At 44.9% G+C, this 1,415-nt stretch overlaps 1 protein-coding gene across 1 annotated transcript in view; it reads right to left on the bottom strand.

The window, feature by feature from the left end:
• Positions 1-1,415, bottom strand: part of LOC104157680 (A disintegrin and metalloproteinase with thrombospondin motifs 12-like) — a 7,805-nt gene that overhangs the window by 3,490 nt on the left and 2,900 nt on the right. The window lies entirely within an intron of this gene.

Below are 1,415 nucleotides of genomic sequence, written 5' to 3'. Positions count from 1 at the left end.
CCAGCAGGACCAGGGCAGTGATTGTCCCCCTGCACTCAGCACTGGTGAGGCTGCACCTCGAGTGCTGTGTCCAGTTCTGGGCCTCGCACTTCAAGAAAGACCTTGAGGTGCTGGAGTGAGTCCAGAGAAGGGCAGTGGAGGTGGTGAAGGGTCTGGAGCACAAGTCTGATGGGGAGCGGCTGAGGGAGCTGGGGGTGTTTAGTCTGGAGAAGAGGAGGCTGAGGGGAGACCTGATTGCCCTCTACAACTACCTCAAAGGAGGGTGTAGTGAGGTGGGAGTTGGTCTCTTCTCCCCAGGAACTAGCAATAGGACAAGAGGGCATAGTCTGAAACTGCGCCAGAGGGAGTTCAGGTTAGAAATGAGGAGGCATTTCTTCACAGAAAGGTTCACTGGGCATTGGGCTGGGCTGCCCAGGGAGGTGGTGGAGTCACCATCCCTGGAGGTGTTTAAGAAAAGACTGCATGTGGCACTTAGTGCCGTGGTCTAGTTGACATGGTGGTGGTAGGGCAAAGGATGGACTCGATGATCCCGGAGGTCTCTTCCAACGAAATCGATTCCGTGATTCTTAAATCCAAATTAGTACTGCACACTGATGTTTTTTGTTTCCTGTGTTTTCCAACCATCTAAATTAAACATGAATAATCAATTGCAATGTTAGGTCTAGAAATGACTGAACTAAGATTTAAAAAGCTCAGTGATACGTTTTTTCTTTGGAGATACTTACACTGTGGTTACCCTTTCTGTATCACCACAAAACAAATGCTAGCTGTTTGTTCTGGCTGTACACAAATGGCCATAAAAAAAGAACATTTTCAAAACATGTTTCTGCATTGTTCTGTGAATGTACTTAATTCTTCCAACACCCCAGAATGTCTGGGAATTCCAGTTACCCGTAAATTCCTTTTCTCTTCAGAAAAATAGTGGGCAGCAAGATAAATACATCAACAGATAGAGAAGGCGAGATAATGAAGTGCAAGAGATGAAGGCAGGACTTGTACCTCTTTATTGTTTTCTGCAAATTATCCTCTCTCTAATGCACATCTCTGTGCATAAGACACAATATAACTGATGTGAAGTACCTTAGAAGATCTTAGGTACAATTGTGGTATCTTTAGACTAATGTTTAAAATAGTGGTTTTCTTCAAAGTAAAATAAATGGGATTAATGAATCAGTAAAATAGTTGATTAAAATAGTTGAGGTGGGGGTTGGTCTCTTCTCCCCGGTAATTAGCGATAGCACAAGAGGAAATGGTCTCAAGTTGCGCCAGGGAAGGTTCAGGCTGGACATTAGGAAGAACTTCTTCACTGTAAGAGTCGTTAAGCATTGGAAGGGGCTCCCCAGGGAGGTGGTGGACTCACCATCCCTGGAGGTGTTCAAAAAACGTTTAGATGTGGTGCTTCAAGACATAGTTTA

The sequence above is a fragment of the Cariama cristata genome, unplaced genomic scaffold, assembly GCF_000690535.1.
Source record: "Cariama cristata isolate BGI_N322 unplaced genomic scaffold, ASM69053v1 scaffold10152, whole genome shotgun sequence".
Taxonomy (NCBI): Eukaryota; Metazoa; Chordata; class Aves; order Cariamiformes; family Cariamidae; genus Cariama; species Cariama cristata.
Note: the sequence above shows the minus strand (reverse complement) of the source record. Positions and strands in the feature narration are given on the sequence as shown.